Source organism: Lynx canadensis, chromosome B1 (genome assembly GCF_007474595.2).
Source record: "Lynx canadensis isolate LIC74 chromosome B1, mLynCan4.pri.v2, whole genome shotgun sequence".
In the NCBI taxonomy this organism is placed as follows: Eukaryota; Metazoa; Chordata; class Mammalia; order Carnivora; family Felidae; genus Lynx; species Lynx canadensis.
In genome coordinates, this window is record NC_044306.2 from 157,496,725 (window position 1) to 157,522,263 (window position 25,539).

Below are 25,539 nucleotides of genomic sequence, written 5' to 3' on the forward strand. Positions count from 1 at the left end.
TGCTCTAATCTGCTATACTCTCTTAATTTGAAAACTATATAATGGATCAATTAAAATGTGAACACTTAGAAAACATGTGTTTATAGCTATTAATATTCTAATATTAACCTCTAGTTTTTAAATAATCATTATCTCATAAAGGTTCCCTAAGTTTTTAATAATCAGGATTTCAGAAATGTTCACATCAGTCCTTCCAGGCAAATGAGATAAAATTGTGTACATTTCCCCACAACATTTAGTAACTATTAGGACAGAAATCTTAGGATCTGTATTAGCCTGCTCAGGCTTCCATAACAAAACACCACAGCTAGGGGGACTTAAAAAACAAAGATTTCATTTTTCACAGTTCTGAAGCCTGGAGGTCCAAGATCAAGGGACTGGCAGAGTTGGTTTCTTCTGGGGCTTCCCTTCTTGGCTTGCAAATGGCCACCTTCATGCTGTGGCTTGACACGGGCATCCCTGTGTGCGCATGTCTAGTGTCTCTGTGTGCGTGCCCAGATTGCTTCTTCTTATATAGATACCAGTCATACTGGATTAAGGCCCACTGCAAAACAAAGCAAAACATAATGTCATTTTATTTTAATCATGTCTTTAAAGACCTTATCTCCGAACATAATTAACATTCTGAGGTACTAGATGTTAGGCCTTAATTCAACATGTGAGCTTTGAGGAGACACAATTTAGCCCATAACGGGATTTTTTTTTAAGTGTTTTTTAGATGTTAGGCAACTCAAAATGCTTCTTCTTCAGGGAAAGGTATACATCCCAAGGGTCAGAGCAGTAGAGTGAGAAGAGCAGTGACGGTGCTGAGATTGAGCTTCAGAACTATGCTTCAGTCCAAATATGGGCACTAATTAGCAGAGTTGTGTGCACTCACAATCATATTTTTAAAAAGTATAACTAAATGCCACTAAATGATTTGGAAAAAATTGGGGGTGGGTTTCTTATTTGAGCACAGACATTTGTGTCTACTATTCATTAGAAGAAGATCTTGGGGCTGCTGGGTGGGTCAGTCAGTTATGCGTCCAACTATTGATTTCGCTAGGGTCATGATCTCACGGTTCATGGCATCAAGCCCCCTGATGGGCTCTGAGCTGACAGCACTGAACCTGCCTGAGTCTCTCTCTCTCTCTCTCTCTGCCCCTTCCCCTCTCATGCTCTCTCTCTCTCTCTCTCAAAATAAATAAACAATCTTAAAATAAATAAGATCTTAATAATTAGGGAAGTTACCTAAATGGCTTTTTGGGGACAGGCCATTTACACTACCAATAATTGTTTTCAAGGTTTATTAATCTAATTTTTCCTAGCTTCCAAAGATTGGACAGCATGATCAGTGGTTGCAATTTTTTAAACAAAAGGAATAAACACAAAGTACAAGTATTGCTTTCAGGTTTTTTCATTCTTACTTAGGGTAATATTACTTAGGTTTTTTCATTCTTAGGTAATATTTATTTTTTCTTTTTGAGCTTTGCTTCACTTATTATTCCTTTGCTGAATTTAATGTTTTAAATGTGTAACTGATTCAGTTCGTGTTCAGACAGTGATCTCTATGACCAAGGCAAAATGTCCCATGATGCAGTGTATGTCCAGCTTTCTGTCATTTTTAATTTCTCCCAATATTTTGCATGTTTTCAAATTTAACCACTGTATTAAACCTGTGGGTTTTCCTCTCTCATTTGCTTTTTCTGAATGGAAAAATGGCTTTCCAAACCTTTCCTGTACACAAGACACATGTCTACCTTCCTCCATCCTTCCTTCTTTCCTCCCTTCCTTTCTCTCTCTCCCTTTCTCTCTGGTTCTTTCTTCCTTATTTTCTGACTCTATACACTGTAACAGACAAATAAAGAGGCCTGTGAAATATCAGGAAGAAGATAAGGGAATAAATAAATTTGAGATCAGAAATTAGATGTTAATAATATTACTTATTGAGATTACTAAAGAATTACATAAGTATGGCACAACTTTCTTCTTTTGTTATAATCCTATCTGAAAAGAAACATTGAAAGGAACATTCTTGTAAAGCCAGTTCAATGAAATATTTTAGATATTTAGGAGTCAACATTAAATATTTTAGCAAATGATTTAAAATATGCTTCACCTAAAGTAACCCTGGTTTTAAAGACTCTTTTGGGAAATTATAATAATGAACCATACATTTTTTTTTCTCTCTCCTGGAGGGATTTCTTATTAGAGTTTAGCAAGTTAAATCTTAAGCTGTAAAATAAAATATGCCAAGCTTTGTAGGATATTTTCTCTTAGAGATAATAAATTATAAGTGTGGTCTCCTCATGTACTACATATTCTCTTCTCAGCGTTATATCATCCATTCAAAACAAAGCAAAATTGAAACTGCAGGGAAAGAAAAGGAGTGTGTGTAGATATACATTTATTTACCACCCATTGAGACATAAAGACCCTAAATGCTAATTTTTTGCTCAGTTGTCATGTCTACCAAGTGCCTGGTATATATGTTGGGCCTTAGTTGATTATTGAAGGATCTATTGTCAGTCTGAAACTCCTGTTTCTACTCTTCCATTAACAATGGCTCTGCTATGTCTAAGACTCTACAGATTTGTAACTCAGAAAGTCTTATGGGAAAAATTCAGATGAAGATACCATGAATCAATTCTACATACTTTCTTCTTTTTAGACTAAAACAAACATAAATAAAGGGGAAAAAAAAAGAAGGAAGAGATGCTAATTACACAGCCTGACACAAGTCATGTGGCTTTCCTGGGTCATTCCTACATAAGCAGTGATTTAGAAAGCCAGTGGTTTTTCATTTCGTTACTCCATTGCTCCTTAGGGTCTCCAAGCCATACTCTCAGTGATTCCCTACTTCAGGGTGACTGGAGAACCAAAGAGATCTGCTAGGCCCTTCAGGATGTTTTAAGGGCCAGGCCTGAACGTAATATAATCCTTTCTCCAAAGTTTTCTTGGTGAGGTGTTAGTCACAGGGCCCAATTTTTTTGCAAGAGAATCTGATAAATGAAAAGCAGCACATCTTTTGGTACAGTCATAATCTCTGCCAGTTTGGGCAAGTAAGAAAGCAACAAAAGTGTGTAATGGAGATTGAGGTTAAGAAGATCAATAGTAAGTATTGATTAAATGCTTTAATATATCAATAGAGGCAGAAGTGATTAGCTTTAGGGCTAGGAAGAATCTTACATTCAACTAAACCAAATTCTTTATTATATAAATGAGGAAATTGATGTCCATTTGTCCATTTCTTCTTTCTTCCATTTAGCATTCATTTGCTAAATGCTTTGTGTATGTGAGGCTATGCTCTCTGTTTATGTATTGGGAATGAGATAACATTTAAAGAAGTTCAGAGACTTTGGGGGAATATCTTGAATTAACAATGCACTAAATGCTGTATGTACAGGGTGCTGTGGGACCATAACAGTAAGAACACCACACTCTCTATGAAGATTAGGATTTGAGACCTTGGAACTAAAGAAGCATGTTCATGCAGAGTCAGTAGGAAAATTCAGACCAACAAGTTTGGATTGGGCGGGGAGGACGACATACAGGCAAAGGAAAACCCATTTTAAGGTATAGTGAAGCTGGAATAATCAGAGAAAGGCATATCTTTCAAAAAGGTCACTCTGAGTCAGGAAAAGTGATTTGATTAAGCTCCAGAACTCAGTTTGTTACCTGAAATTCAGTGCAGGTTTCTAGAATTCCAGCCCATTTCTCCTTCCTCTTTGGAAAGACATATACGTAGGTAGGTTAAAGGCTTCAAATGTGAAACTGCTATATTTTCTGTGTTCCAGTTTTAACTGTGTAAATTAATTATTTGTTGACCCCTTAGATTCTCATCTAAAAAATGGGGGCATAGTAACAATGATTTCCTCATGTTTTTGTGAGATGTAAATGAAATAGTGACAAAAAGTCACTTAAATAAGTTCTTGGTTTAGAATATGCATTCAATAAATGCTTGCATATATTAATATTATTACCTGTTTAAGTGTATAAGATACTAAGTATTTATGAGGCTTTAATGACTTAAAGACTAATTCACTGATTCATCAATTCCCTGAAGCTCATTACATGGATAGCTATAGCCAAAGTCATATTACACTGGATTATGTGGTTTATTGGTTAAAACAACTTTGCTCAATCTCACAGGTGCTTTGACAGTTTATCCAAATGATCAAAACATTGTAAGGCTATTGAGTACAGAGTACTATATTTGCCATAAATATCATGAGGTGGAACATTTCAAAAACATTTATTGAGATTTAGGAGTAGAGAATCAGTATCTTTTTCTTAGTAATCATGAGTTAAGGATATGTTAAAATCTATTATTTGGTTACACCAGGGTCTCCATCTATTATGGCAAACAGGCTATTAAATAAGAGTCATGAGAGCCAATTCTAGAAGTGAACCAGCAATAGGACATCATCATTATATTACATTATAATTTACAATGAATTCATAAGAAGTGGAAATCTGTAGGGAGAAGATGGTCCATAAAGCTAGACAAATTTGATTCTGAACTCTGTGCTATATGTGAGTTGTGTCCTCTTATGGTTGTTCCTTAGAGTTCTGTACTAATTTTCCCCATTTGAGGAATGGAACTAAAAATTCATTCCATATGATATTTTTGTAGAAATTAAATGACTGATTTCTACATTTGTTCTAGGTACATACATTTAACATTACGATATCTCTAAAATTAGAATCAGTTCTAGCATAGGTAGCATGCCGTAGTTTAATTGGTAATGTTTTTCTTTCTTAGGGACACATCAATTAATGATGTGTCTTGCAATTGATGGATTTGCTGAAGTAGAAAATACACAGTTTACCCAAGTACTTAATGGTGACATCAGTTTTATTTTCCTTTTTTTTTTTTCTGGTGTCTCCATGCCACATATTATTCGTTCATATAGAAACATATCAAATAGAGTAAATGAGCATTCAGGAGAACTACCCAGATATTTAATACTAAGAATAAAATGTTAGAAAATTAAAAAAAAATAGAAAACAGCAGATGTTTGGAGTTGAATTACGGAGACAAAAAGTCAGTTTGTATTATGTAATCATTTACATAAAGGAAATAGTAACAGATATCACTTTGAGGGATGTAACAGAAATGGTAACAGGTTAGTACTAAAGACTCCTTGACCTTCTCAGGGAAGATTCATACGTGCTGCCATGAGTGGATTTAACTTCTTTTCTCAGCTGGTGTGTGTGTGTGTGTGTGTGTGTGTGTGTGTGTGTGTGTGTGTGTGTGAGTGACACCATACATCTGTATGCTTAAATCGTATTTCCCAACACCCTACATATTGTATTCCCCATGATTTTAAGAGAATTCTTGAACCTATAAAGTAATTATACTATAAGGTGAAAAGTCACCTTTTAAAGTTAAAAGTAAAAGCGGGGGTGCCTGGGTTGTTTAGTCAGGTAAGCATTTGACTCTTGATCTTGGCTCAGATCATAATCTCGTGATTCATGAGATTAAGCCCTGTGTTGGGCTTTATACTGGCAGCATAGAGCATGCTTGGGATTCTCTCTCTCTCTCTCTCTCTCTCTCTCTCTCTCTCTCTCTCTCTCTCTCCTTCCCTCCCTCCCTCCCTCCCTCTTTGCTCCTCTCTCTCTCTCTCTCTCTCTCTGTCTCTCAAAATAAATAAACAACAATAACAAAAACTTTAAAGCTCATTGGATACTATAGTGGCATTATTTTTCCAACTCCATTAAAATGTTTTAATCAGAGAACATTTTATTTAAAGAAAATTTACTCAGAAGTCTAATATTTAACACAGTTGAAAGCAGAGCTACTCACAAAAAAGAGATGGCATGATCCAATGTCATCTTTCTGGCTCTTCCCTTACAACCTTTCTCCCAGGAGGCACTCAGAGGGAGCTGGCTCTTTGCAACAGCCAGGACACAATTTGCAAACTACTGCCACAAAGTATGGGTGTGTAAAGTGTGAGACTGCATGCTAGCCTGTCGAGGTAGAACTCTGTATCGGAATTTGGGAACAAAGTGAGAACTGTTCTAATATTTTATTCTTTTTTTATGCTGATTTCATCTATTTCTAATTTCAGTAAAGATTCAATTGCTGTATGCATTCAGAGAAAAGATAAGATGTGAAAATGTTTTAGAATATTGTGCCAGTTAAAAAAATTTTATTGATTGCTCATTCACTATAAACACAGATATACTCTATTTTGATAATTCAGAAGAAAATATGTTGGCTTCACAGGTCAGTAACAAAATAAATAGCAAAGAACAAGAAAAATCATTCATTGTCAGACTATACTTTCATAAAGTTGATGATGCTAAAACTCTGCTCTTGAACTTAAGGATGGTATTAATTCTTTGAAGCCTTGAAGGCAATAACTATTTTACACTGAGTAGATAGTGATACTCTCTCTTAAGTGTTAGCTACCATTCCTCAATATCCAGGAAACTTTAAAAAAGTATGGCTTTATTTTAGTGGTGAGATTTCTTTGTAAACCAATAACCAATACACATTACACCCTAATAGAAAATAAACCTTTTTCCTGGATTTTTATTTTGTGTTGGTACATGCCATGCTACACACAATTAGTTCTTTTCCTTCTGTCTGCAATTCGAGATTACTAACAGAGTATCATTTTGTAACTTATCTTGTAGGTATTTACTAACATTATTCAATATATACCTTTATGCATTATTCATTATTCAATATTTAATGTGTAAAAGAACGTATTTCTACTTAACAGCTCTTTGGTAACAGTAAGCATACAAATAACATAAAAGAAACTGAATTGATCATGTGGTAGAAACTACACTAGTGACAGCCAGAATAATGAAAGTTTTTATAGTTTGTATAATACACATGATCCAGAAAGTTTTATGAAAGTCAAATGTAAAGTATTGATTTTTTGAAAGTAGGGTTTGACCTATATTAAACAATACGGTGTGGTATACATATATAAATATAAGCATATATAAACATATATAAATAAATGTCAATAATTCAAAACCACAAACACTATATGGAGATATTCCAAATTAGAAAATTAATTTCCTGTTACCTTCACATTTTAGAATAAAAGCAATTTTTTTTCTTTTACTGAAATATATCTGACATAAAACTTGTGTAACATTTGATTTGATTTCTTTACATATTGTAATACAAATGTAGTTGCAGCATTAGCACTCTATCATGGCACACAATTATCATTTCTTTTTTTTTTTTTTAGTGGGAATAATTCAGAACTAATCTCTTAGCAGGTTTGATTACTAGAATACAATACTATTGTCTGTATTCACTGTACTGGACCTTAGATCTCCAGGATTCGTCTACTAGTTGCAAGTTTGTACCCTGAAACAACATCTCTCCTATTCTTCCACCCCCAAGCTCCTGGTAGCCATTTTGCTCTGTTTTTTACAAGTTTGGCTTTTTTAGATTCCGCACTTAACTGATACCATGCAGTATCTGTCTTTGTCTGATTTATCCCCCTTAGCATATGTCCTCAAGATCATTCTATGTTTTCACAAATGGCAGAATTTTCTTCTTCCTCGTGGCTGAATAATATTACACACACACACACGCGTGCATTTTTCATCCATTTGTACTTTGATAAACAGGTTGTTTCCATTTCTTAGCTATTGTGAAAAATGCTGCAATAGACATGGGAGTGCAGATATTCTTTGAGAGTGATTTCACTTCCATCAGATTCCATCAGATATATATCTAGAAGTGGGACAGCTGAATTATATGAGAGGTATTCCTTTAATTTTCTTCATTATAGTAAAAGTAGACAAACATACACATGCATGTACACATATAGCCAAAGAAATATTTTTTCTTTTTTTTTTAATTCTTAATCTTAGAAATTCCCAGATACATAATGATAGGTGGCTGTGGGTAATAGACTTAGTAATATGTTTCTATATTATATCAGTGAAAACTTATTTATAAAAATTATGTGAAATAAAAGTAACATCTTTATATTTAGTACTGTTGAATTGACTGCCATTAAAATCAATAATTTAAGTATTCACATGCATATTTACATATAGATAAATAAGGCAGAGATACAAGAGAAAGGCATTAACAATTTAGAAAGAAAAATTATGCATACACATACATATTCAGCAGGAATTTTTTAATGGATTTCAGAGTTTATAACTATAGTGATTATTTGGGGTTATAAAAGAGACATTGAAATAGAATATTACAAAAGATAAAATCTATGAGGAAATATTTAGAGATCTCTCAAATCATGGGATATGATAAAGTTGTTTCTTCTCTTTATATCTGGTGTACATTAGCAATGTGAATTCTCACTTGTTAAGCATGGTTTTTCCCTCTTGGTCCTCCGAACTACAAAACTTAAATACGACTGGTTTGATATGAACGTGTGGTCCTGTATTCCCAGAGATTTTTTTATTTACTTCTCTTACTATTTGAAATCTCTTAAAGAATTTAAATCTAAACAATATTTATTGTGGAATATGTTGCTCTAAAATTAGATGAGAATTTTTCAGACATCAAAATGACAATTCCTTATTTTTGGAAAAATGCTATGCCATTTAAAAAATCAACATAAAAAAAGTCAACATGAATCAGTTCTAAATATTGTGTTACTTAAAGGCAATAGCTTCAAATACTATTTTCCTGGGGTGAAAAACAAGGCAGCTTTTTTCTGTCGTTAAGAAATTTATTGTCCCTACGTGCCATAAGCGATTCCTCTCTGATGCAACCACATTCTTTTTTTTTTTTAAATAAAATGTCCACTTTAATATTTATCATACAAATTTTTCCTTACACTTACCTGAAAATTATAAGAAGACAATTTGTACATGTCACAATCATATTACTATCCATATAAGAACAACTACACATAATTGTTTACTCAACTATATCAGGATAATACACAAGATTTTTGTTTGTTTTAGACTTCTTAGTTAAAAGGAAACACCAAATAAGGAAAATGAGTTTCCAAAGATTAAGTTAATAACAATACAAATACATATTCTTTTGGAGAAGCTGACTTAAGTTAAGGCACAACAGTCTTTGTTATACCTCATTTACTTTAGCTAAAAAAGTGTCAGTAGCAACTTCCTCTTCTTGGAATACATGTGAAGAGGTCATTAAAATGAATTATGTGGAATTTTCCTGAAGAGGGCAGAGAAACCTTAAGGGGTAGTATGCTGCCTACCTAAATCTTGACCAAGAATAACTACTTTATGTGTTTTCCAAGTAGTATCTATTGATACATGGGATTTGGGGGGTAAAAATGCACCACACTGACACCTGATGGTAGACTTCCAGCTTTCAGAACTTCCAGAAAATACATTTCTGTTGTTAAGACACCCAGCCTATGGTATTTTGTTATGGCAGCCTTAGCAGACTAAGACATACAGCATACTAGACAAAAAGTACACTAACACAATAATTAAGACAATTATATGTTCAGTTAAGAACTTACTTGCTATCCCCAGAGGAAGAGAGCACAATAGTGGTCAGTGGAGATTCCAGTGTCCCAGACTCAGCTAGAGGTGAGCATGGCGGAGCAGGAGCCCACAGCTGAGCAGCTAGTGCAAACTGAGCTGAAAATGAGAAGGATGAGCACTGGGTCACCTATAAGCCAGCGGCTCAGAAGAGCATCCAGGAGATCCAGGAGCAGGACAAGATGATGAGAATCTGTGCAAGAACAAGGAGGCACTGTGGGGCTGTGTAGCTCTGTCTGCTGACCCTGCTATCCCCAAGGTTGTTGTGACCTGCCTGACCCTGGTGTGTAGCCTGGCCCTAGGCCCCCTGGACCTGGACCTGGAGAACTTTCAAGAAGCAGTCCTCTGTGTGGAAGTAGGGCATGGAATGCCAGATAAAAATCTCTTTCCCAATCAACCGGGAGATTATGTCCAGCATGAAGTACATCCAGCACATGTAGAGAGAAGGCATCAAGATTGACAAGACCAATACCTGGTGGGGAACTACAGGCCTAGGCAGAGGAGTACAAGTTCCAGTCCCCCGTGGAGAGGATGCCCAAGGGTAGGCTGGCTCATGGCATCTACAACATCAAGTCCTGCTTCACAGACAATGACAAGACTGACCACCTGTCCTGGGAGTGGAATCTTACCATCAAAAAGGAACAGAAGGACTGAGCCCTGGCCCCTGGGCCGGGTGGCAGGCAGGCCTTCAACAGAAGGATGGACCTGTCTGATGTACCCCACCTCTCCCACCACCACTACCCATCCCACACCCTCACCAAAGTGCTGATGGGTCTGCCCCTGGCCAGCTCTAGCCATCCCTCCCAGCCCTGCCTGCAGGCTCCAGCTTCCTTGGTGGTCTGGCCTTGCTGCTTCTGCCTTTACTGGGTAGAGGGGAAGAGGGAGACTCTAGCTCATGCCTCCAACCTCCCCTGCTGTACCCCATCAGGGTCCACCACCCGTCCTGAGGCTCTGGCTTTTCCAAGGAAATCTGATGGGGTGCTCAGCCCTCTGTGCGCCTTTGCAGTTGCCTTGAATCTTGTTTCTTCTCTTTTCCTGGGGTGGGGGTGGGGAAGGATGCATGATTCCAGGCCTCTTGGGGACCAGCCACCTGTCTCTGGTCAGTTAGTCCATCGCTGCCAGTAACCGCCTAACTGTGATGTCTTCATGTGTGGAACGTGTGGTGTGGGGCCATCACTAACCTTTAACCCCTCCTTTCCACCCCCCCATGTCTGCATGAGCACATGGTCTCTCTCTGGATCCCTGCACCATATGTAATCCCCGTGGCCCAGGTACGTGTGTGTAACAAGCCCCCTCCCCAGGCCAGGGCTGTGGGGCTTGGGAAAAGCCAAATTGCCAAAACTGAAGTAGCCTCCCTTCCCATCTGGGAGGCCACGTGTCCTCATTCCTTTGCCTTCTTTGTCCCAGTGGGCAGCGCTGCAGCCCATGACCCTCCCCCCCACCCCCGCCCCGGAAGACAGCCCCCTTCCCGTGAAGCCCGCAGCTGAGCCTTATTTGTCTCATCTGGGCCTGGGGGCTTGGAACGTGTGCCTGCCCTGTCAGTGTTAATTGCCTCCATAAGTGCAGTCTCTGGGCTCCCTGGCCTGCTACCTCTGCCCTCAGGCTTGAGTCTGTCTTCTCTTGCAGGCACTCCTCAGATCCAGCCAGGACAACTATGGGACCAAGCAAGCACAGCCAGAGCCGTTCCCTGTGCCTCCCCTCTCCTTCCCACTTCTCCCCTCCCCGCTTTTTCCCTCCACTTGCCTCTACTTGTCTATAATGCTCAGGAGCCTGATCCTGCTTCTTTTCTGACCAAGAAATTAACTACCGTGAAGGAAAAAGAAAAGAAGGAGGAGGAGGAGAGGAGGAGGAGGAGGAGGAGGAGGAGGAGGAGGAGGAGGAGGAGGAGGAGGAGGAGGAGGAGGAAGAAAGAAAAAAGGCCAGGGAAGAGGAAGGGAAGCAGGAGAAAGAAAAATAATTTACTTACTCTAACATCAGAATAATGGTTGTCCCAAATGTATGTTAAGTATATTTACACCAAAGAACTTATAACAGAACTAATTTAGATCAATGTAAACACACTCATGCATGCACACACTGTTTTTTTCTTTTCCCAAATTTTTATTTTGACTCCAGTTAGTTAAAATACAGTGTAATATTAGTTTCAAGAGTAGAATTTAATGATTCATCTATTACATTAGAGCACCCAGTATTCATCACAAATGCCCTCCTTAATACCTATCACCTGCCCACTTTCCATCCAGTAGCCTTCAGTTTATTCTCTGTGTATAAGAGTCTGTTTCTTGATTTCTTTCTCTTTTTTTTTATTCCATCTGTGTTCATTTGTTTCTTAAAGTCGACAAGTGGGTGAAATCATATGGTATTTGTTTTTCTCTTGACTATTTCTCTTCCCATAATACTTTCTGACTAAATCCACTTTTTTACAAATGGCAAGAATTCGTACTTTTTGATGGCTGAGTAATATTTGTGTGTGTGTGTGTGTGTGTGTACATATCTATACATACACATACATACCACATCTTGTTTATCTGACATTTGGGCTTTTTCCATAAATTGGCTATTGTTGATAATGCCCCTATAAATGTTGGATGCATGTGTCACTCTGAATCAGTATTTTTTTTTTTTACCCTTGGGGTAAATACCTGGTAGTGTAATTTCTGGGCCATAGAGTAGTTCTATTTTTAACTTTTAGAACTTGGGGTGCCTGGGTGGCTGAGTAGGTTAAGCATCCAACTTTAGCTTAGGTCATTGTTTCATAGTTCTTAAGTTCGAGCCCCATACTGAGCTCTCTGCTGTCAGTGCACAGCCGGCTTTGGATCATCTGCCCCATGTCTCTCTGCCCCTCCCCTGCTTGCACTCTCTCTCAAAAATAAATAAACATTAAAAGAAGAAGGAGGAGGAGGAGGAGGAGGAGGAGGAGGAGGAGGAGGAACTCCATCCTGTTTTCCAGAGTGACTGTACCAGGTTGCAATCCCACCAATAGTGTAAAAGAGTTCCTTTTAGTCTACGTCCTTGCCAATACTTGTTGTTTCCTGTGCTGTTATTTTAGCCCTTCTCGCAGGTGTAAGATGAGATCCCATTGTAGTTTTGATTTGTAGTTCCCTGATGATGAGTGATGTTGAGCTCTTCTCATGTGTCTGTTAGCCATCTCTAAGTCTTGTTTGGAAAAATATCTATTCATGTCTTCTACCCATTTTTTAACTGGATTATTTGATTTTGGGGGGTATTGAGTTTAATAAGTTCTTTTTAGATCTTGGATACTAGTCCTTCATCAGACATGTCATTTTCAAATATATTCTCCCACTCTGTAGGTTGCCTTTTAGTTTTGTTGAGTGTTTTCTTTTGCTGTGTAGAAGCTTTTTATCTTGATGAAGTTCCAATAGTTGATATTTACTTTTGTTTACCTTGCCTCAGGCGACATACCTAGTAAGAAGTTACTACAAACTGTGTCAAAAAGGTTGCTGCCTGTGTTCTCTAGGATTGTGATGGTTTCCTGTCTCACACATAGGTCTTTTAACCAGTTAGAATTTATTTTTGTGTATGGTGTAAGAAAGTGTTCCAGTTTCATTCTTCTGCATGTTGCTGTCCAATTTTCCCGGTACCATTTGTTGAAGAGACTTTTTTCATTGGATATTCTTTCCTGCTTTGATGAAGATTAGTTGACCATGTAGTGGTGGGTCCATTTCTTTTTTTTATTTTTTATTTTTTAATATTTATTTTTGAGGGAGGGAGAGAGTGCAAGCGGGGGAGGAGCAGAGAGAGAAGGGAGGGGGCACAAAATGGGAAGCAGGCTCCAGGCTTTGAGCTGTCAGCACAGAGCCTGATGAGGGGCTGGAACTCATGAGCCATGAGATCATGACCTGAGCTGAAGTTGGGTGCTTAGCCATCTGAGACATCCTGAAGCCCTGTTGTGGGTTCATTTCTAGGTTTTCTATCCTGTTTTATTGATGTATGTTTTTGTGCTAGTACCATACTGTTTTTTGATCACTACAGCTTTGCAATAAAGCTAGAAAGTCTGGAATTGTTATGCCTCCAGGTTTGCTTTTCTTTTTCAAGATTTTTAAGATTGTTTTGACTATTTGGGGTCCTTTTTGGTTCCATACAAGTTGGATTGTTCTAGATCTGTGCAAATTGTTGGTGGTATTTTGATAGAGTTTGCTTTAAATGTGTAGAGTGCTTTGGGTAACAGACATTTTAATAGTATGTGTTCTTCCAATCCATGAGCATGGAATGTTTTCCCATTTGTTTGTGTTCTCTTCAATATCTTTCATAAGTGTTCTATGATTTTCAGAGTACAGATTTTTTACCCCTTTGGTGGGTTTATTCCTAGGTATCTTATTATTTTTGGTGCAATTGTAAATGGAATCGATTCCTTGATTTCTCTTTCTGCTGATTTATTATTTGTGTACAGAAATGCAACAGATTTCTCTATGTTGATTTTGTATCTTATAATTTTGTTGAATTCATGTATTGGTCCTAGCAAATTTTTGGTGGAAACTTGGGTTTTTTACATAGAGTACCGTGTTGTCTTCACATAGTGAACGTTTGACTTCCTTGCTCGTTTGGATGCCTTTTATTTCTTTTTGTTGTCTGATCGCTGAAGGTAGGACTTCCAGTACTATGTTAAATAACACTGGTGGAGTGTACATCCCTGTCTCATTCCTGACCATAGAAGGCAAGCTCTTGTTTTTTCCCCATTGAGGATGATATTAGCTGTGTGATTTCCCTTTATTATGTTGAAGTATGTTCCCTCTGTCCGTACTTTGTTGAGGGTTTTTATCATGAATTGAGGCTGTACTTTGCAAATGCTTTTTTTTTTTTTTTTTTGCATCTATTGGAAGGATCATATGGATCATATCCATATGATGAAGGATATGATGAAGGATAAAGTTGTTATCCTTCATTTTATTAACGTTGTGTATCACATTGATTGATTTGCGAATGTTGAACCATGCTTCCAGCCCAGGAATAAATCCCACTTGATCACAATGAACGGTTCTTTTAATGTACCGTTGGATTCGATTTGCTAGTATTTTTTTATTAATTTTTTTTTTTCAATGTTTTTTTTTTTTTTATTTATTTTTGGGACAGAGAGAGACAGAGCATGAACGGGGGAGGGGCAGAGAGAGAGGGAGACACAGAATCGGAAACAGGCTCCAGGCTCTGAGCCATCAGCCCAGAGCCCGACGCGGGGCTCGAACCCACGGACCGCGAGATCGTGACCTGGCCGAAGTCGGACGCTTAACCGACTGCGCCACCCAGGCGCCCCTCGATTTGCTAGTATTTTGTTGAGAAGTTTTGCATCCATGTTCATCAGAAATATTGGTCTCTAGTTCTATTTTTTAGTGGAGTCTTTGTTTTTGGAATCAGGGTAATGTTGGCCTCAATGAATTTGGAAGTTTCCTTACATTTCTATCTTTTGGAATAGTTTGGAACATATAGGTATTAACTCTTCTGTAAATGTTTGGTAGAATTCCCTTGTGAAACCATCTGGCCCTGGACTTTTGTTTGTTGGGAGATTTTTGATTGCTGGTTGCATTTCTTTACTGGTTATTGATCTGCTCAAATTTTCTATTTCTTACTGTTTCAATTTGGTATTTTATATGTTTCCAGAAATTTATCCATTTCTTCCAAGCTGTCCAGTTTGTTGGCCTATAATTTTCCATAATATTCTCTTATAGTTGCTTATATTTCTGTGGTGTTGGTTGTTATTTTTCCTCTCTCATTTGTGATTTTGTTTATTTGGGTCTCTTTTCAAGTCTGGTTAGGGGATAATCAATTTTAGGGGTTTATTAACTTATGAATTTAAAGGTTTATTAATTTTTTCAAAGAAGAAGCTTCTGGTTTCTTTGATCTGTTTTTTAGTTTCTAGTTTATTTGTTGGTTTCTATTCTAATGTTTATAATTTTCCTTCTCCTGCTGGCTTTAGATTTGCTTTTTGTTCTTTTTCTAGCTCCTTTAGATGTAAGGTTAGGTTGCTTACTTGAGATTTTTCTTGCTTTTTGAGGTAGGCCTATTTTCCTGTATACTTTCCTCTATGAGTGCTCTTGTTGTTTCCCCAAAATTTTGGACCGTTGTGTTATAATTTTCATCTGTTTTCATGTATTTTTTAAAAATGTCTTCTTTAATATCTTGGTTGACTCATTCATTTTTTAGCAGTATGTTGTTTAACCTGCATGTATTTGTGGTCTTTTCAAGTTTTTTTTCTTATAGTTGACTTCAAGTTTCATAGCATTGTGTTCTGGAAATATGCATGGTATGTACTTGTTAAGTCTGATTTTTGACCTAGTTTGTGATCTGTGCTGGAGAATGTCCCATGTGCATTTGAAAAGAATGTATATTCTGCTGTTTTAGGATGAAATGTTCTGAATATATCTGTTAAGCTCATCTGGTCCAGTGTGTCACTCAAGTCATTTTTTTTTCTTGTTCATTTTCTGCTTAGATGATCTGTCTATTGCTGTAAGTGGGGTGTTAAAATTGCCTACTATTATTGTATTGTTATCAATGAATTCCTTTATGGTGGTCATTATTTTTTTTTTTATATTTTTGGTGCTCCGTTTTGGGGGAATAAATATTGTAACAGATCTTCCTATTGGATAGTCCCCTTTATCTTGACATGATGCCCTTTTGATCTCTTGTTATAGACTTTGGTTTGAAATCTAGTTTGTCTGACATATGTATGGCCACTCTGGCTGTTTTTTGATTTCCACCTGCATGATAAATATTTCTCCACCCTCTCTCTTTGAATATGCAAGTGTCTTTAGGTATAAAATAAGTCTATAGTAGGCAGCATACAGATGGGTCTTTGTTTGTTTGTTTTTATCTATTCTGACACCTTATGTCTTTGGATTGGAGTATTTAGTTCATTTCCATTCGAAGTAATTTTTGATACATATGTATTTTATGTCATTATTATTTATTTTGTCATTGTGTCTGGAAATTTTTTCTGTTCCTTTCTAGTGTTTGTCAGTTTTGGTATTTTTTCTCCCTCAAAGAATCACCTTTAATCTTTTTTACAGGGCTGATTTAGTGGTTATGGACACGTTTAGTTTTTGTTTGTTTGGGAGACTTTTTCTCTCTTTCTGTTCTGAATGATAATCTTGCTAGAAAGAGTATTCTTGGCTGCAGATTTTTCCCATTGGGTATATTGAATATATCACATATAGCACCCTTTTGGCTTGACAAGTTTCTGTGGAGAGCTAGCCTTATGGGTCTTCCCTTATAAGTTAGAGACTTCCCTTGTCTTGCTGTTTTTGTGTTGGTGTTGTTGTTTATCACTATAGTTTGCAAATTTAACTACAATATGCCTTGGTGTTGGCCTGCTTTTGTTGGTTTTGATGGGTGTTCTCTGTGCCTCCTGGATTTTTATATCTATTTCCTTCCCCAGATTAGGGACATTTTCAGCTATTGTTTCCTCAAATAAACCTTCTACCCTCTTTCTCTTCTTGTAGGACTCCTATGATACAAATGTTATGGTGTTTCATGAAGTCACTGAACTCCTTAAGTCTACTCTCATGATCCATAATTATTCTTTCTCTTTTTTGTTCAGCTTCATTATTTTCCATTATTTTAGCGTATGTATCACTAATTTGTTCCTCTTTCATCCCTGTGGTAATTATATTCAGTCAGTTTTGAATCTCGGTTATTGCATTTTTCATTTCTGACTGTTTTTTTTTAACTCTGTGGTAAGGGTCTCCCTGATGTCTGCTATGTTTTTCTCAAGCCCAGTGATTATCCTTGATTGTTGCTTTAAATTTTCCATCAGGCACATAACATATATGTTTTGATTAGATCTCTGGCTGTGACCTTTTCTTGTTCTTTCTTTGGGGATGCATTGCTCCATCTTAGCATTCTGTCTGAGTCTCTTCTTCTATGGATTAGAAAAGCCTGTTATGTTTTCTCCAAAGAGCAACGGCTTATGAAGAAGAGGTCAGATATTGTCCAGGTTCTGGCACTTCAGGGAGTGCCTGTGCTGTGTTCTGTGTACACTCTGCTGCTGTGTTTTGACTACTCTAACTCTCAGACCAGTCATATGCAGAATCTCTCCTTGCCTGTAATGGGCAGTGTTTGGACCTTGGCCAGAGTGTGGCAAGTTTTAACTAGGTGTGCTCTGGTCTGCTTGTTAAATGAGACCTGATGCTACTTCCACTAGAAATGAAGCCTTGCAGAACTCTCTGGTCAATAGATGTAGTGTATGAGCATTTGTTATGATTTTCTGAGGTAGGGGCCCACTGCACTGTTCCTTAGGCACACTTGCCCAAGAGAAGCAGTACCAGTAGAAGGCAGGGGGGCAGGACTTGTTGTAAGCAGTTTAGTCAACCAGTGTTGGTACTGTACTGTTTACTGAAGTTGGTTTCTACCAAAAGACGGGAGGGAAATGGTGCCAGCCAGCTCCTTTGTCCCTGGAGAGGGGTCTCCATGCTTGCTGCTCTCAGGGAAGGAGTCTCAGAAGAGTAAATAATTATCCCTTGTGTGTCCCAGACATTTTTCAGATCACTGTTTTCATCCTGTCTGCCTCTGGGTTCCTTGGAGGCCTGGAGCAGCACTGTGTACTTTGGGCCAAACCTGCTGACTTCTAAAACTCAAAACTTTAGGGACCTGGTGTGGCAGGACCTGCAAAGGTCCTCTGGAGGAGGGTCTCACCACACTGAGACTGATGAAGGTTTGACTGAAAATGGCAGTTGTGCCAGAGTGCAAAGGCATGGGATTTGGAGCAAAACAGGCTAAACAACCAGTGTCCAGGTTAGCTGCCCTGAGCAGGTGTTTCTGTGCCTATGCTGATGGGCAGGGGAGGGAAATGGCACCTGCAGCCTCTCTTATTGCTGGAGAGGCATCTCTGAAAATGCCACCTCTCCAGGAATAGGGAACAGTCACTCCCTGTGTGCCTTAAGTGATACTTAAGGATACTTATCTGCCTCAGGATTGCTTGCCTGTTTTCTTTCCAGGAGTAGGGCAGTACCCTCAGGGCTCTGTCCTAGAATCACCCACCTACCTTTGACCCCCACTGGTTGCCAAAACTCACAAAAATCAGCTCCCGTCATTTTACCAGTCAGTGGCTTTAGGGAAGTATCCTCCTTTTGCATTCCCCTGTGCCTTCCATCGCCCCCCCCCCCCACACACACACACTCTTGCACACAATAATTTTATGTTACAGCCTAGCAAAGATAAGGCTCTGAGTAAAATTTCAAAATGTGTATTGAAATAGAAAATTCTGATCATACTGAGTTTATATGAACTTATAATACAGATTATCTTTGTATTCATAACTTTAAAGAAGCAATTTAATACCATACTGTCTTGATGACAACAGCTTTGTAGTAAAGGCTAAAGTCTGGGATTGTGATGCCTCCCACTTTGGTTTTCTTTTTCAATATTACTTTGGCTATACAGGGTCTTTGTGGTTCCATACAAATTTTAAGGTTGTTTGTTCTAGCTTTGAGAAGAATACCGGTGCAATTTTGATTGGGATTGTATTGAATGTGTACATTGCTTTGGGTAGTACTGACATTTTAACAATATTTATTCTTCTAATCCATGAGCATGGAATGCTTTTTTCATTTCTTTGCATCTTCAATTTCCTTCATAAGTTTTCTATAGTTTTCAGCATACAGATTTTTTACCTCTTTGGTTAGGTTTATTCCTACGTATTTTATGTTTCTTGGTGCAATTGTAAACGGGATCAATTCTTGATCTCTCTTTCTGTGCTTCATTGTTGGTACATAGAAATGCAACTGATTTCTGTACATTGATTTTGTACCCTGCGACTTTGCTGAATTCATGTATCAGTTCTAGCAGTCTTTGGTGGCATCTTTTGGGTTTTCCATGTAGAGTATCATGTCCTCAGCCAAAAAAGAAAGTTTGACTTCTTCTTTGCCAATTTTGATGCCTTTTATTTAATTTTGTTGTCTGGTTGCTGATGTTAGAAGTTCTAACACTATGTTAAACAACAGTGTTGAAAGTGGACATACCTGTCGTGTTCCTAATCTTAGGGGGAAAGCTCTGTTTTTCCCATTGAGGATATTAGCTGTGGGCCTTTCATATATGGCTTTTATAATGTTTAGTTATGTTCCTTCTATCCCGATTTTCTGGAGGGTTTTTATTAAAAAAGGATGCTGTATTTTGTGAAATGCTTTTTCTTCATCTACTTACAGGATCAAATGGTTCTTATCCTTTTATTAATGTGATGTATCACACTGATTGATTTGTGAATATTGAACCAGTCCTTTAGCCCAGGAATGAATCCCTCTTGATCATGGTGGATAATTCTTTTAATATGCTATTGAATTCGATTTACTAGTATCTTATTGAGGATTTTTGCATCTATGTTCATCAGGGATGTTGGCCTGTAATTCTCCTTTGTTTTGGGTCTCTGTCTGTTTTGGGAATCAAGGTAATGTGGCTTCATAGAATGAGTCTGGAAGCTTTCCTTCCATTTCTATTTTTTGGAACAGATTGAGAAGGATAGGCATTAACTCTGCTTTAAATGTCTGGTAGAACTGCCCTGGGAAGCTATCTGACCAAGGACTCTTATTTGTTGGGAGATTTTTGGTAACTGATTCAAGTTCTTCACTATTTATGGGTCTGTTAAAATCTATTTTGTTCTATTTGAGTTTTGGTAGTGTGTGGGTGTTGAGGAATTTGTCCATTTCTTCCAGATTGTCCAGTTTGTTGGCATATAATTTTTCATAGTATTCTCTGATAATTGTTTGTATTTCTGAGGGATTGGTTGTGATAAGTCCATTTTCATTTGTGATTTTATGTATTTAGGTCCTGTCTATTTTCTTTTTGAGAAGTCTGGCTAGGGGTTTATCAATTTTGTTTATTAAAAAAAACAGGTTTTAGTTTCATTGATCTGTTCTACTCTTTTTTTGGATTCTATATTGTGTATTTCTGCTCTGACATTTATTATTTCTATTCATCTGCTGACCTTCAGGTTTCTTTGCTGTTATGCTTCTAGTTCCTTTAGGTGTACTGTTAGATTTTGTATTTGGGATTTTTCTTATTTCTTGAAGTAGGGCTGGATTGCACACAGACCAATGGAATAGAATAGAGAACCCAGAATTGGACCCACAAATGTATGGCCAACTAATCTTTGACAAAGCAGGAAAGAGTATCCAATGGGGGGAAAAACAGTCTAGCAAATGGTGCTGGGAAAACGGGACAGCAACATGCCGAAGGATGAAACTTGACCACTTTCTTACACCATACACAAAAATAAACTCAAAATGGATGAAAGACCTAAATGTGAGACAGAAAAAAATCAAAACCCTAGAGGAGAAAGCAGGCAACAACCTCTTTGACCTCAATCACAGCAATTTCTTGCTGGACACATATCCAAAGGCAAGGGAATTAAAAGCAAATCTCATCAAGATAAAAAACTTATGCGCTGCAAAGGAAACAATCAACAAAACTAAAAGGCAACTGATGGAATGGGAAAACATATTTGCAAATGACATATCAGATAGAGGATTAGTATACAAAATCTGTAAAGAACTTATTAAACTCAACATCCGAAAAACAAATAATCCAGTGAAGAAATGGGCAAAAGACATGAATAGACAATTTTCTAAAGAAGACATCCAGATGGCCAACATATGCATGAAAAGATGCTCAATGTCACTCATCACCAGGGAAATACAAATCAAAACCACACTGAGATACCACTTCACACTAGTCAGAGTGGCTAAAATAAACTCAGGTAACAACGGATGTGGTGAGGATGTGGAGAAACAGGAACCCTCTTGGACTGTTGGTGGGAATGCAAACTGGTGCAGATGCTCTGGAAAAGAGTGTGGAGGTTCTTCAAAAAATTAAAAATACAACTACCCTACGACCCAACATAGCGCTACTAGGAATTTATCCAAAGGATACAGGAGTGCTGATTTGTAGGGGCACATGTACCCTAGTGTTTATAGCAGCACTTTCAACAATAGCCAAATTTTGGAAAAAGCCTAAATACTCATCAACTGATGAATGGATAAAGAAGATGTGGTTTATATATACAATGGAATACTACTTGCCAATGGGAAAGAATGAAATCATGCCACTTTGCAGCAACATGGAAGGAAATGGAAGGTATTATGCTGTGTGAAATAAGTAAGTCAGAGAAAGACAGATGTCATATATTTTCCCTCACATGTGGAACTTGAGAAACTTAACAGAAGACCATGGGGGAAGGGATGGGAAAAAGATAGTTACAAACAGACAGGGAGGGAGGCAAACCATAAGAGACTCTTAAATACAGAGAACAAACTGAGGGTTGATGGGGGTGGAGAAGGGGAGGGGAAATTGGGTGATAGGCATTGAAGAGGGCATTTGCTGGGATGAGCGCTGTGTGTTGTATGTAAGCGATGAACCATGGAAATCTACCCCCAAAACCAAGAGCACACTGTACACACTGTATGCTAGCCAATTTGGCAATAAATTATATTTTAAAAAGTAAATTAAAAAAGATAAAGAAGGAACTCAAAATATAGAATTTTTCTGAAACTTACATTGAAGTAAGGCATCAATTTAATTGAACCTATAAATATAACTTAAATTCCTATTTAGAAATAATTAGGGAATATTTATTTATGTATTTATTTATTTAACATAAATTTATTTTTATATTAAAATACCAATTTAAACATCAGGGAAGAAATATTTTTTCCCAAAATAATGCATGAGTTAAGCATATTTTTTATGTGATTGGCTTATATGTGATATCTTGCTGGAAATATGGTAGCCATGAAATTGATTAATCTTTAAGACATAGATTAAAAAACTTTACCAGATGAGTTTCCCTTCTCAATGGCAGCAATATAAGGGAAACAAGAGTGGGGGAAAAAAAGTGTAAGAACAATTTAGGAAATTAGAAATTAGATATAGCCATTGTGTACTCCACATATTCAAACTTTGATCTTTATAATAATTTTGATAAACAGTATAGATCTGATCAATGTGAAAGTTACAAAGTAGCCCTTTAGGGAAGTAGGATCCATATAGTAATCCACTGTATTATGGATTGCCTAAAAGGTACAAATCCAGTAGTACTCAGTGGTCCAGTAACATCCAAAGGTAGCTTCAGGTTCAGGACTGATCTAGCCACAAAGGCCTGTAATTATTAGAAAGGACAAGTTTTTATTCTAGGTGTTATCTAATGTATTTGGAAAAGTGTATTTATAGTCTTGAGATATAGAGATTCTAGTTTATAGGCAATTAAGTTCTTCAGCTAATATACAGCATAAAAATGCTAGTTTCAAACTAAGTATTAGTTCTTTGACTTTGTATTATGTGAATGGGAATTATCTAATGAAACAGGATTTAGTATCTCTTGAAATTACCTTTGAGTTGCTGCACCCCAGTAGGGGATCTCTTTTTGAGAAATTATTTCTTCTAGTAAAAACAAACAATATACATATTTATTAATTTGTTGATGATAATTTATCCTAAAAGAGTCAAATGCATTCTAACATGGTCCTTTTGTTGATTTATGGGTAAACTAATGTATTCACTTTCTATTTCTGTATAACAACTTAACCCAAAAATTTATCAGCTTAAAAAACACACGTATATTATTTCACAGTTTCTGGGATCAAATTTCTAGGCACACCTTAACTGAATTCTCTTCTTCAAGGATTCTTATGGATTGCAATAAAAAAAATTGGCTAGGCCAAAGTCATCTCAATGTTTAACTGGACAGAATATTAGCAGAAATCAGTTCCTAGCAATCTTGTGGACTGATTCTGCCCTCAGCTCTTTGCCAACTGGGCCTCTCCAATATGGCAGTTTACTCATTAAAGCATGTAAGCCGAGAAGCCAATAGAGCGGGTCTGCTAGCAAGAGATAAAAGCCACAATCATACCTAAACTAATCATGAAAGTTATGGCTTACAGCGATAGTGGTAGTCTATTTGTTAGAAGTAGCTATGTCTGACCCACACTTAAGGAGAGTGTAGTACACAAATGGGTGAATATCAAGAGGTGGGCATCACTAAGGACCATTTTTGAAATCTAGCTACCATAATATATATTTAGTTTATTGATTTTCTTTCACATGTTGATCATTTTCATAGCATTTATAGACATTAAAATAATCCTACTTAATCATTGAGATTGTTATTGAAAGAGTCATTGAAATTAAATTAAATATTTTGGGTGAAATTTACATCCAAAATGAATTTAGTATAGAATTTTTTTCAGAAAAATAATATATTAGCAATTGTACAAAGTTCTTTAAACTAAGAAACTGTCTATAGCAAAGGAAAATAAATGAAATAGTTATTTTTTATTTTCTTCTTAGATTGCAAAAACTGTGGAAATAAGGATGCCTAAAAGCCTCGAGGACTAAACTTGTGGTTTATGTGAATTTAGAAGGACTATTTTCAGATAGCTTACTCTAAAGTAACATGAGTTCTGCTGAGTGACTGTTAATACAGTTAGCTGAGCTGGCCACAGGTGAGGAAAGGAATACAAAAGCATATATTGGCCTGTGATTAATGATTTTATTATTACTGTTATTATTATTACTATTTAATGTAAGAACTACATACTATTTTCCATGTGATTTTATTCAGACAATAATACCCCATGAGGTAGATAGTATTACTTTTTGCATTTTATAGAAAGGGAAACTGATGCAAAGAAAGGTTAACTCATTCATTAAGTGACAAAACTGGACTTGAACTCAAGCAACCAGACTCATTTCTAGAAAGTGACAAATACTGCCTCTATTTAATAACAATTAGCAGTAACTTCTTATGTATTCAGTTGTGTTTCTGGTTAATCACAGTATCCATATGATATAGGAGTTATTACTGTATCAATAAAACTGATGCAGGGAGAGAACAAAGAACATTCCAAAGCCAAACAGCCAGTAAAATGTAGTAGAGGAACACAGAAATATCTAAGATTAGAAGATCTATACAACTGAATTAAAAATGAAATTATTATAATTATTTTAACTAAGCAGTTAGGTAATAAAAACAATAGATGTGATAGACTGGATTATTCTGTTTTTAAAAAATAACTTTTCTAGCGGCATATGGGTGTCTCAGTTGGTTGAGTGTCTGACTCTTGATTTTGGCTCATGTCATGATCCAGGTTCATGGGGATCTGTGTTGAGCATGGAGCCTGCCTAAGGTTCTCTCTCTCTCCCTTTGCCCCTCTCCCCCCATCCCCCACTCTTCTCTCTCTAAAAGAAATAAAATGATAAAAATAATACAACTGTATCTGGAATGTTAACATAAATATTCAAATAAGACAAAAAACGATACATATAACTTAACCTGATTCAATAATACCAAAATAGGTTACGAGTAATTAACAGTTTATTTAAAATTTGTTTTGAAGGAGAGAGAGACAGAGCATGAGGGGGGAGGGGCAGAGAGAGAGGGAGACACAGAATCTGAAGGAGGCTCCAGGTTCTGAGCTGTCAGCACAGAGCCCGACGCGGGGCTTGAATTTGTAAACAACGAGATCATGACCTGAGCCAAAGACGGAGGCTTAACCGACGGAGCCACCTAGGCACCCTGAATAATTAACACTTTAAATCAGTAGAAGCCACTGTTAATCTATTTTCATTGTGCCTACAGAATTTTCTAAGATATATTTTATATACTTAAGTAAAATCTTTAAGTTAGGAACTAAAAGTAATTCAAAACTAGCATTTCATGATTTTTATACTATTTTGCAACCTTTAATTTTATTATAATTTGAATACACAGAAATCAGTTATGCACTGCTTGATACCTGGAGATATTATTTTCCTTTACCACTTAAAACCACAGAGCACATTTTCTAATAACAAGTGTATTTTCTTATGTAAATTTAAAGATTTAATATTTATAGAATTCTGTTTTCTATCCATGACTTAAATGAACTATAAATTATCAGTTATGTCAACACTATAATTTACGGGTTGTTTTACCTTTGTCCCACATGTACTCTAGTGTGACATAATGTGTTTACCGATTCTTCATCTTTATTCTCCTTTAATCTGAAACATTTTTATTTCATAGACTTTAAAGACTATGTCCAATTAGTCTTACAAAGTTATTTTGTGGAATGCCCTGCAATTTGGCTTTGTCTTGTGTTTCTTCATTGT

General features: G+C 36.9%; 1 pseudogene; it reads left to right on the plus strand.

The window, feature by feature from the left end:
• Window positions 1-9,507: 9,507 nt before the first annotated feature.
• Window positions 9,508-10,107, plus strand: LOC115511608 (annotated as a pseudogene).
• The last annotated feature ends 15,432 nt before the right edge of the window (window positions 10,108-25,539 follow it).